The following is a 12,193-nucleotide window of genomic DNA, read 5'->3' as shown; positions in this document are numbered from 1 at the left end:
TTTCCAACACAAAAAACGGCTCATGATTTCAATACTCCTACATCAAAATACAGAATTTATTGTGACGCTGCGCAAAACTGATAAAATAGACGTATCAGGACATTGAATTCCATTTGTATGAATCAAACAACTCATATTTTTGTTCCCCCATCAGAGAATAAATATTTTTGTGGACGTATGCCTAGTACTTGCTCACCAAAGTCAGAAAAGGCTACTCCCTGTGTCAGTATTATCCATCTGGATGACACCACATACGTGCTTCTTGAAAAGAATGAGATGTTCTCACTCGAAGCCTCTTTATCGCCGAGCCCCACGGATGAGATGCACCACATGCTTGCTTTGCAATAATGGACTGCATACACTCAAAACTTCATCATCACAAGGTCGCAAGAATGACACCAAGTGCATGCTCATTGAAGCTAAAATGGGAAACTTTCAGCGTCGTCAAGAATGAAATTAGATCATTCCAAGTCACTTTCTTATTAAGCAGTAAGGAAGTAGTGCACTAAATATCAATCATGTCGACCTTTTTAGTCTGACATCAAGACAATTTGCATAAACCTGTAAAAAAAAATTAAAGATAGAACACATCTACGGTGTTGACCGGATAAAGCTTCTCGGTTCTACGCGGATTGATGTCAATTACGTTAAACTTCAATCTGACGATAAGTGTCGGTATCAAACGTATGATGCTTCGATTTGGCATGATCAGCATTGGGAGAAACACATCAGTTTAGTTCAACATAGCTGATATCGATGTCAATTAGCATAAAATTTGGTTTTCAACCATTGATCTTCTATGCCGAGATGCAAAGAGTTTTTTATTCCAAGATTTAAGGAAATAGGAACAAATTTTCTTGCCAAGGATAGAAAAGAGTTTCTCTAAGTTTTCGTTTCCAATCCATGACAGGGAATATTGCTCGCCAAATTTTTGAGAAAATGGGTGAAGCACTTAGTTGTTGCTCATTAAAAACTGCGACTCAAAAAATGATGCCTCAAGTGGTTCCTGACCAATCATCAGGAAAATATTTGTATATTCTTGGTGTGATATTGACACTACTTGCATTTTTTTATGAACCTAAAAAAAAGGAAAGAATCAAAGAGGAGTGATCACGGACATGCAATCTGGAGTCACGACATGACAGCTTATAGCGTTAACTTCAAAAATTGATTCTCATTAATAGAGAAGGACTTTGACATTGATTTTTGGATATGACACAGCAATACAAGTCTATCCACTCCAAAACTAAGTCATTCAACATTTGGACATTCCTACAGTCAGATGTGATTTTTACTCTGTGAGCGTTTGAAGTTGAAAATCGGGAAAGGCACTCCATGTACTTCTTTGGTCGGTGTTGCAAGGAGCTTGTATACTTTTCATGACGTCCACCAATGCTACCAAAAAGGTTAAGGTGCACTAGTAGTGCTCTCCAAATACATAGTTACAAAGAAGCCAAGGGATGTCTTTGCAAAGGTTGCGGATTTTCAAAGCTTGTGGTTGATGTGATTTCATAACATCCCCTTATATAGAGGCTCCTATGAAGAATTTTCAGTTTGTGTACAAGGAATGTTGTGGTGAAATTAGAAGATGAGAATCCCTGGAAATTTCAAATTGTCAATCAGTTAAAAAAATTACCATATTGAGGAGATTTCTTTGGAGGTGATTTTAATTCTTTCTTAAAGTTAAAAGGAAAGTTAATATTTTTTTTCTGTGGTACATGAAACTAAAATGGAAGTTGATATTTTCCTTTGGTACATGAAATCAAAAGGAAAGTTGATATTTTCCTTTGGTACATGAAATCGAAAGGAAAGTTAATATTTTCCTTTAGTACAAAAAGATCAAGTCAACGTTTTTACTTCATACGCGCAATATGTCAAGTGAGGAAGTTGTATTAATCCTTTTAATTCAAATACATTGAAAAGGACACATTGTTGTGCAGGTGAAAACTACTTAAATAAATATCACAGTGGTGATTTTTGATGTTCATATTTATCCAAGAAGAATAAAAAAAAATCAAGTTGGTCATTTTTTTAATACTCTTGAAATAATAACGAGTTTGTACTCGATTATGGACGAAAAATGAGGATCACCACAAACAAATCGTTGGTTGCTTTGACGAAGACTTTCACGACATGAAAATTCATGGAGGAAACTTTAGTTAGACCACTCGCAAGTATTGGTCTAACTAGGATGTACTGATGAGAAACAAATACCTTTGAATTCACGAGAATAAAAACACATTCATAAGTACTTCAAGTCTCGCAGCCAAGTTTCGGTAAGCCTACACGTAGACCAACCTTGAAGTAGGGGGCATATGTAGACACATAAAATTTATTGGATCAAATTCATATAAAATTTAAATTTGATCCACATTTTATTGGGTTTAAACTTATTTTGGTCTTTAAAAATAATAAGCCTATTTTATTCCCCATCAAGGTCTATCTCACCTTGAAACCCAAACTCATCAAGTGACGTGACATCCCAGTCAAATCTAAAACCAATGAGATGCCGCCACATGTACAAATGATGTGGAAATCTCATTCAAATTCAACAACCAGTCAAAAGGCATCAAGTGGCAAAGTGACATGTTTTGGCCAATCACAAGCAACTAGGCCTACTCCCAACAACTATAAATAGGGGAGTAACATAACATTATAGGGAGGAAAAAGGAGGACATTCTGCAAGCATTGGAGTAAGCTTCTGCATTGCCTACACAGCTCTTCGACGAATTATTCTTTTTGTTTATTTTATTTTTGTTTGCAGTTAATTTTCAGTGTTAACGAAAATTTGTTGCGAACATGGGTATTCAATGCTAAGGCTAAAATGTGTAGAAATAGATAAATTATCAATTGATTTTATAAACTAGATAAGTAAAAATAAACAACACATTACTACTTACTCTCCTCTGTGCAACATCGTGGTGATTGTACAGTGAATTTCAGTTGTAGTATTGGAAAGTATGGAATGAATCGACAAACTAAGGAAGTTTCCAATACCGACATCATCTCTTGCCTAAGCAATTGTAGCAGCTCTTTCTTTGATTTTGTACCTTCTAACATCTCGAGCTTATAATTTTTCTCATGCTTTTTCCATTAGGATATATTTTATCTTCGAGAACACTCACCTCATCAACTCTTCTTGTGTTATTTTTCTTGGACATTGAGATGTTAATGCTACATAGAGGCTAGACAAGCAGTATGTTGAACACCAATCAAGGTATTGACATACAAAGACTCAAACCAATTCTTGAATTGTATTCTCAAAACCAAAGGACTGTAACTAGAAGCATGACAAATTGGTTCAGTAATGTTCTTCGAATCACATGTTTAATTTCTTAAAATCTTCACCAACCTAGTTTGACTATTTGTGTCCCTTAGATATAATTTTAAGCCTCATCGGAAAAAATTAGTTTTAAACTGTTCGTAATTGTAAGCTTCATCATGGCTCTGAGGTTTTTGGGTTGTGATTGTTGTTTTTCGGGCTTAGTAAAATCTGTATTTTACAATAAAAACTTTAAAGATATGTTGAAACTAAAGTTGAACAATCAAATGAATTTGTAACTCTGCATTCACAACTTTGATCTTTTAATAATAAGTTAAACCTAACTTATGAACAATAAAAAATGAAGCTCAAAATATTTTCTGAAAAATAGCAAAATCAAACGTTTAGAAAGAGATGAAGATTGGAAGATTCAAGTCCGAATTCACGATGTGTTTTCACTTCAAAATTTTGTGTATGTATCTGAGAAAAAAAATCAGATATTTATAGTTATCAAGGTGTTACTTCATGAAGAAAAACAATGGTTCAGAAAGGTGCAATTCTTCAGAAAAGTCACAACCCATTAAAAAGATCATATGATCATTCAAACTAAAAATGTGCCTATTCAAATTGCATCCTTTCTCTTGATATTTTTTCAAAAAAAATACCTATTTATTTTTTATCCACACCTCTTAAAAACCTAATAGGTGAATGGATGAAAAACTTGCCTAATTGCTCTCTTTCAAGTTGTCCTCCATGCTGATCAAACATGTATAGTTTCAAAATGCTACCAGGGCATTCCATTTCTCTTGGCACAATATTATAAACTCTAAAGAAGGGAAGATCTTCATCATGCCAACCAGGGATATACTACTAGAAATTACCCTATGGTGACGGTTGCAAAACCATTGCAATAGACAGAAAAATCATTGTCATAGCTCTACCGCAATGGTGCAACAAACGTCCTCTATGTGGGTGTTGCGATAGGTCTATGACAACAGTTTATGCGACGGTTGTTTGAACCGTCGCCATAGGTCAAGCTATGGCGACGGTTGTATACCTATGGCGACGGTTATTTTTTGACTTATTGAGATGTCTATTTTCATCTATTGCAACGGTTACTAACCGTTGCAATAGAAGCTATTGCAACGACATTAAACCGTTGCAATATCTATTGCAGCGCTTTTGTTATTCTGTTGCAACGCTTTTTGAATACGTATTACAACTATTTACTTATTGGTACGCCTATTTTCATCTATTGCAACGAGATTAACCCGTTGCAATAGCATCTATTGCGACGCTTTTGTTATTATGTTGCAATATTTTTTGACTACCTATTGCAACGATTTATTGATCTATTGCAACGATTGTTGCCACATGTTATTAAATTGAAATGATTTATATAAAATAGTCGCTTGTATTAATGTAAATTTTTATTTACATAATAAATTATAACACAATATGTACACATCACAAATTAGAAAGTATACATGAATATAATACTATCTGCATACAAAACAACGTTTGGGGTTTAAACACTCAACGTTTGGGGTCTAAACACTCCTTATGGACAACAAAGGGCACTACTCATAAGCACAATGAAGTAAACTTCCTACCTACTGCTTTAACACATTCTGAATAGCAGATGTGGTCAACCTAAAACAACTGATGCTTCAAAGGAGCTTTACCAGACTATTACACTACAAGGCCTTTGAAGATCCATGACTTAGTCATCTTTGCAATCTTTTGCAAATGTTGTTGAACCTCCATTTTGTCCACCATTGGCATTTGAAGCTCCCTTTAACTGTGGAAACACAACATCATCAGCTAAAAGTCATACTTAATTCAAAAATAAATATTAACACCTACAACTTTGTTGTTAACTTAAACAATATGGAAAAGCTTTTTAGTTTCATTATTGACGACAAATAATAGAAATTTGTCAACTTTGTTAACTTGAACAATATGGAAAAGCTCCTTTGTGTTCATTTTTTTTCTTAAGATAAAACTCAAGGAGTATCGACAAATGTTTTGTGCTCCAACAGCTAACATGATTAGAGAGAAAAGTTTGGAAAAGATGTTCAGAGTCTGGTGAGTTTAAGAGAAAGCTCTGATCATTTTATGTATGAGTATAATGAAGTAGCATAACTTTACAGGATGCGGCATTTGAGAACACTCAAAACTTAGATAAAAATGCAGTTCCAAAAGTTGTCAAATCGCTAAATGGCATATTCACTTGAACTGCAATTGTGTTCCATGGAATGCTCCTTTCGTCAGGTCTATTCCGTATAATACCATAAAAAATGAACACCAGTCCAACAAAAAATTTAGCATAACAATTATGATGCGTCCAAATAAAGTTACAATACCTTGCATCTGCCATCATTACCGCAACATAATGTCAACACAATGATGTCTCTAGAGAAGAGAGGGGGGAGGAGCAAATATTTTGATCACCTTACAGCATTAAATCGAAAGTATGTTATTGTGACACTTTAATGCTTTCTCAACAGCTTAAGCAACTTGATAATAGATATCCAATTTCTATTGACAAGAATAACTAGGAGATTCCGTAATAACTATGAGACACCACATGTGATAGCCACTGGATTTATGAACTTATCTAAGCATTTGATTGCCTGTATGGAGATTCTTTTCTTTTTCCAAAGATGAACTTCAAAGAAGCAACAGCGAACAAACAAAAAGATGATGGGAGAAATAAAGAGATATACGTGTTTATTTGGTGGGTTTCGTCCCCAAGAAGGCACACTGTTTGCTTCATCTGCATCGTTCCTGCCACAACAAATTATATAGATTTGTTACTGAACATTCAGCGTCTAATAAGGTATCTAAAGAATTGAAATATCACAATCGACAAGCTACCTGTTTGTGAATTGCACAAATCCACACCCTTTCCCAACTGGTATTTTTACAGAAACTATTTCACCATACTGTGCAAAAGGTTGTCTAAGATCTTCATCAATAACATTGGAAATAAAACCTAATGGTTAATATGAAAACAACCACAGTAATTTACTTTTCTGCTTTGGACAATTATAATGATTTATCAAGTTACCATAAATCTCATTCATGCTTTCACTTCTAAGTGTCTAAACACAACCTGATACATCTTAGTTGCAACTAAAAAACTCACCTATGTTGTGAAAATATCAGCTAAAATAGACCGTTACAAGAAAGAAGACAGTTACAAAGACAACCTCAAGAAGATGATAGTTGCAAACACAACCTTGTTTGCTCTCTTGTTACCCATGCTGAATGTAGTCCAATTCAGACGGAAAGGTTGTTCCATATTCTTGTCATGCAAGAACATTCCTACAGAACTTTCTCTGCAGATGCATGTGTGAAGAATTCCACAAACCCATATCCTTCAGAGAAACCAGTCTGTTTATTGTGAATTACCTTGATGGAGGCAACCTGCACAAACAAGAACCATATAAGCTGACAAGAAAACCATGAGGTCAAAGACTTCACTTTCTTCCTTTTAAACATAAGGCAAAGTCAATTTTAGATGGGAAATCTGTCAAAATTTAACCTCCAAGCATATTCGAGCAACGTATTGACATCCGCCGCCAAAAGGTCCGTTGCCATAGACCCAATTTCTTGTAGTGGATGCTAAGATAGTGGCTGACCAAGATGCATCTGATGCTAAACACTATAAGCTGGAAATGAGAGCCTCAGGTATTGACTTGCTCCCAATTCCTATGATCCCCGTGGTTCTATATCTGGTGTTGTGCATGAATCTAGCGGTGATGTGAAGGGTGTTAACCACCCACTTGTAACCCGATTCATGGGGTACCTCGTTTGCAAAACATATCCGAAGTGCAGTGTATGAGGCAAGAAAAAGAGGTGGTAGTTGAGAAAGGCATTTCTGCGGTTACACCTACTGATTTGGTCAGTGAATACCACATAGTATTTACAATTTGTACTAGTATACTAAAGATAAAGATTCTTTTTTTAATAACTATGGTATTCGGGCCAACCTGCACACACCTTGACTAATTTCACAGGATACTTAATCTTAGGAGCGGGTTAACTGTGTGGACCCTTAATCTTTTATTGAGTAAAGTTTTAACTTTTCTTTACTCTGATTGAGTTCTTTCTTTCTTGTAGAGAACTCTTTTGCGTAGTAATGAGCTTCAGGTTCTAGATTGTGCCCATTAATACATGAAAAACCTGTTGAGATTTTCTTATTTACATTATCTTCCATCAATGGTAATAAATAGCGACTGGATTACTATGCTTTTGTTTTCTGTGTACTGATTATATGAATTTTGAACATATAGTACTAAAAGGCTATTGAAATAAATAGAATATAGGAAATATTGATAATCGGAGTTAGTATGTTTTACAAATTCTACCAGTAGAACAAAGATTAGCAACAAGTTGTTTATTGATTTGTGTGCCTTTGCTTACCATATATGCCTACATCAAACATTTATTACTACTAGTGGCCTTCATTCTATAGGAAGTGTAAGTTTAAGAAATGCAAGTGTTTCCTATCTATTGCAGGTAATTAAAGAAAAGTGTGGTTCATCTATCAAGTTCTTATAGTTGTTGTTCAATTGCTCTCAACTGCTATAATTTATTTCTTCATGCAGAGCATCTTGGATTGCATTTGGTGAATTGCATAAACTTCCTTATTTAAAGATGGAATGCTTTTATATATTTATTATACCTTTATACTCTCCTTTTAAGTTGTTGGATAAATGCTTTTCTCAGCTAGAATGATGGATAGACTTAGGTGGTGCATAGAACTTTAGAAACTTATTCGTATATCACCACATACAGTGAAGTGCTTCCCTTCGGGAACAACAATATTAACAAGAGAGGGCAATGTTCACAACATTTCTCTTGTTTGTAGCATTTTAAAAAGGGCAAATATTGAAAGATCAAGGAGTCTGTCAAAAATTAAAGAGAAGATTACGACCATGTTGATGAAACACACCTCTTATGTAAATTCTTCTGGTTTTTGAAGTCATCCAGCATCTTTTTCACAAAATCTAATGTTACAACATCTCCTTTTATTCTTGCACCAGCATATTAAGGCTCCATTTCTGCAATTTAAAGCACGAAACTGACATGTAAATTCAAGTGCAACAAAGCAGTCGATTTCTGACTAATTGGATTAGGTAAAGTAGAGGGCGTATTAACAAAGCTTAGACCAATGACAGATTGCAAGTTCCCCAGCATAGAGTCGACACCAGGAGGTCGTGTACTGTGTATAGACACAAATTGTCGAGTTAAAAAAGTGTCTCACTAAATAAACGGAAAAATTCAAAAACATGTTAAGGGAAACTGATCACACAACCTCTAAGATTCCTCAATATCATATGTAAAACAAAGCTGACACATACAAGTAAGGAAGAATCAGAATGATGAAGCATCCAAACATGCACACGTCCACATGCCCAATCTTCCTAAAGGGTAAAAAAAGGGGCAGCCCTGTGCACTAATAGGGTCCGAGAAAGGCCCCCACCAGAAGGGCGTATTATACGTAGCCATACCTTGTATTTCTGCCAGATGTTGTTTCCAAGGCTTGAACTCGTGACCTCCTGTTCACATGGCAGCAATTTTACCAGTTACTTCAAGACCTCCTAAAAGCTCTTTACATAAAAGGTAAGAAAGGCAAAACAGGACCATCAAACTGGCGATTATTTCATACATAAAGCTAATGCAGTAAGGAATAGTTTGGTTGGGATTTATAGCAGTTACAATGCAATACATTTGGTAAGTGTATAATTACAGAATAAGCTCCTAATTAAATCCCTGATTAATGCCAATCATATAACATAATAGGTTTAAGGAGATTTACTCTCTGCATTAATTTCTACAATGTCCAGTTGCTACGTATGTTTTAGGCATAAACGTTTTTGCTAATTTTGTTTTCCTCATAAATAATATATGAATCTATGTATTACTTTATACAGGATATGATGTGGAAAAACACCGCGGGGATTAGTAACCCATGAAATAAAAGCATTAAAATGGCATCATAATAGTAAACAAACTCTTTTTTTTATTTTAAAAAGTAAAAAGCATATTTTAAGCTATACCTCATTACATTGTATACTAATTAGCAAAAACAAACTAAAATTCAACAAGAAATAATTCTTGCATTGCTGATCTCCTTGTTAGTAATACGTTACTAACCCCTACATAAACTCAAGGGATGCATTTCTTGAGCAAGAGACAGCTAAGTACTCTAAACAAGTGATCGATAACCACCTATAATCGGGTTTCAAAGGAGGAAGAGTTCACCCCATACTCATATGGTCTTCAAAGAAGGCCAGAAGAAGTAAACAGCTACTGACAACACTGAATAAAGAGGGAAAAAATGGTTTTAGTTGGAAGACGATGCTCCTGGTAATTTCATACATAGAACATGGGCTAATATCAAAATGCAATGGAATGTAACATAAATCAAAATGCAGACATTTGGTCCAGTTTGCAACTAGTCCTAATTCAACTATTCCGATTATGATGGATGCCCCTTTTTGGAACTACAACTAACTTAGGTTACTTACTAGTTAACGTTTTTTATTAGAAAGGCTCGAACCTAATTCAAGTGTTTGACTTTTGGTAAAGAAACCATCACTGCAAAGTCCCTACCGAAATGTTATCAAGACCATCAATAAGGCTGCCAAAGCTACTGCTGCCACCATTGTGGCTGCCTTAGTCCCCGTATATACCACCAATACTGCCATTATTGTCGCTGCCGCTGATACAACAGTTACTTTAGTGGAAACATATGATGAGCCAGGGCCCGACCCTATAAGGATGAAATAGGTAAATTTTACTATTAACATTTACTTTTATAAGAATGGAAATTATATGGACTAATATGAAAGGTTGAAAAAGTTGACTAAACTTAGAGATTTTCATTTTGTCTGGTTATCTGAAATAAAGGTTTAATGTTGAATAATCTAAAGGGAAAGACACATATTCAATTCAGGTGGTCATTTAACTAAAAATCTACTGCAGTAGCTGCCAAATTTGAGTTAGAGGGTTCAGTGTTTTTGTGAGGGACATGAAGTGTGAGCAATGGCTAAATCAACTAAGTAATTGGAAGTACTCCATGAAAATCATCTTGTAATGTTTTTATATTCTTACAGAGAGTAAACAAGCAGCACATCATCTTCGGCAACCAAACGATAATATATAAAAAATCAAAGGAATTTATTCTTCATTTTGCAATGGTTACTTCAAATGGAACATTTGAACAAGGTTGGGAAGAGAAAAGAAAAGTTTCCATGGGCAAATCGATCAACACTTTCTACCATCCATCCTCGGCAAAATTGATGTCTCCACACAATCTCAACCTTTTTCAACAAAAACTATCAAATCAATACCCTACATACTTAGAACTGGGAACGAAATGGCCAAACTAAACTACTGATGCATCAGACTTCACAAAAGAGATGCAAACTAACAAGTAAAGTTCATGGCAATAAATTAAACATTTTCAGGATATTGAGCAATTCTCATTCCCCAATTAATGAATCAAATGTATAAGGAAACAAAGAGCAGTAAATCAAGAAAGGAAAGAGAAAGAAGTATTTTTTCATTTTAGTAACCATGTAGAATGCACCTTAAAATGCCACGACATGTAAGAAATTTACCCAACAGCTATAGCTATAAAGAAGAAAACATTGTGCACAGCCATGCTCAGCAAAGAAATTAGCTCAAAGTTGTCTGAGAACTTACTGATAATGAACAACAAAAATTCCTTGAAAGAACACACAGCTACCAGATCGTCGATGATTCCACGCAGCTACCAGATCGCCGTCGATTGAAAGTCCCATACAGCTAACAGATTTAGGGATTTAGTGATTTAGAGCGTAGGTTTAAGTTTTTTTTTTTTTTTGGTAGAAGAGCAGGTTTAAGCTTAAGGAGAAAAATGTTTTATTAAAAAATAGGAAACGTTAATAAATGGGTTAGACTAAAATCAATCTAAAAGATACTTAGCTAAAGTAGATTCGGTTGAAAGAAGCTAAAAATGTAATAGACCATGAGCCCGCCAGCTTGACCCATTTTTTTTGAATGATCCACCTTCCTAACACCTCATTCAACCCCACCATTTGATCAGGACCGCCCCTCCCTACCATTATCGAAGTTCGGGCTTTGGGGTCTGACCCCAAACACCAACCCTCACCCGGTCACACCTTGACTAGACTCAAATATATTATCATCTATTATCATCTATGACTCGAGACTCTAAACTTGACCCCATCCTAGAACCCTGATCTGAAACTCAAAGCCCGATCGACCAACCCTAACTCGGGATGATAGACCCAACTCATGATTGTGACCTGATCCTTACTACGGACACGCGATTTAGGACCCGATACTGTACTCTGATCCTCGACCTTGACTAGAGTTACAAGACCTAGGACAAAGACCCCTATCCCCCAACCCGACCTTGACCCCAAACTTGAGCCTCAACTCAACCCTAAGCAGGAACCTGAGATTCAACCTTAATTTGAAATTCGAGACTTCACTTTGATGTAGAACTCCAACTTCAACTCATAAAAAAATCAAAATAAATCTTAAAAATAAGTTACGTTGGTCATCACTCTAAAAATGGATTATGTTGAATTATTTATGCCCAATACAAAAATGTTTGAACAAACTAGGCGTTGCTATCAATTTTTAAATAATATTTGACATCACTCATTCTAGTCCGTGGGTAATTTTATCATATTACTCTCGCAATATAATAAATTTACTACTTTAAAAAATACATTAAATAGTGAATGGGTATTCAATGTTAAAAATAAAATAAATAGAAATAGATAAATTATAGATCGATTTTACAAACTAGACAACTAAAAATAAATGGAGTGATTAATATTTCCTCTCCTCTGTCCAATAATACTTGTCTATTATTAACTTAGCATATAGATTAAAAAATAA

The 12,193-nt window shown here is 35.1% G+C and overlaps 1 long non-coding RNA gene across 4 annotated transcripts; it reads right to left on the bottom strand.

Moving 5' to 3' along the window:
* Nucleotides 1-4,741: 4,741 nt before the first annotated feature.
* On the bottom strand, nucleotides 4,742-11,987 carry LOC107873529. Of its 4 annotated transcripts, XR_001675405.2 has the most exons (7): nucleotides 10,985-11,987; nucleotides 9,890-10,049; nucleotides 8,785-8,832; nucleotides 8,226-8,334; nucleotides 6,143-6,694; nucleotides 5,992-6,052; nucleotides 4,742-5,063 (listed from the first exon to the last, which is right to left on the bottom strand). It is a non-coding gene; the product is annotated as an uncharacterized LOC107873529 (long non-coding RNA). The 4 variants fall into 4 exon arrangements; XR_001675394.2 differs by having other exon boundaries at nucleotides 8,226-8,832; XR_007056954.1 differs by lacking the exon at nucleotides 9,890-10,049.
* Nucleotides 11,988-12,193: the final 206 nt, after the last annotated feature.

The sequence above is a fragment of the Capsicum annuum genome, chromosome 6, assembly GCF_002878395.1.
Source record: "Capsicum annuum cultivar UCD-10X-F1 chromosome 6, UCD10Xv1.1, whole genome shotgun sequence".
NCBI classification, from domain to species: Eukaryota; Viridiplantae; Streptophyta; class Magnoliopsida; order Solanales; family Solanaceae; genus Capsicum; species Capsicum annuum.
Note: the sequence above shows the minus strand (reverse complement) of the source record. Positions and strands in the feature narration are given on the sequence as shown.